Here is a 370-nt window from a genome sequence, read left to right as displayed (position 1 = left end):
TTTACCAGCACTCATATTTCATTTTAAGATTTTTGTGGTATTAAAAGTGTAGTGAAGACAATAGAGGAAATGACTAATAAAGATCTGAACAAACCTATGGATTGCTGACATACGGATGAAGCTATGCAGTAGGGAACCATCAGGAATGAGAATTTTTGTTAGGATTTTAGTTAGTGTGCCTGATGTTATATTTGTTTAAATCATGTTATTTTCTACATTAAAAACATTATTCCATTTTAACATTTCTTGAATTCTCCTATATTATTTATGGATATAAAATAATCAAGGATACATGAAATATAATATCGGTTTTAAGGTGATAATAATGAAAAAGTGTTATGCACCATGAGTAAGATAGGCATCCTCATAA

At 28.9% G+C, this 370-nt stretch overlaps 1 protein-coding gene across 7 annotated transcripts in view; it reads left to right on the top strand.

Moving 5' to 3' along the window:
• The window catches only part of LOC119593731 (myoneurin-like), a 102,537-nt gene that overhangs the window by 94,240 nt on the left and 7,927 nt on the right, over positions 1-370 (top strand). The gene's annotated exons all lie outside the window — the stretch shown is intronic.

The sequence above is a fragment of the Penaeus monodon genome, chromosome 32 (assembly GCF_015228065.2).
Source record: "Penaeus monodon isolate SGIC_2016 chromosome 32, NSTDA_Pmon_1, whole genome shotgun sequence".
Taxonomy (NCBI): Eukaryota; Metazoa; Arthropoda; class Malacostraca; order Decapoda; family Penaeidae; genus Penaeus; species Penaeus monodon.
Note: the sequence above shows the minus strand (reverse complement) of the source record. Positions and strands in the feature narration are given on the sequence as shown.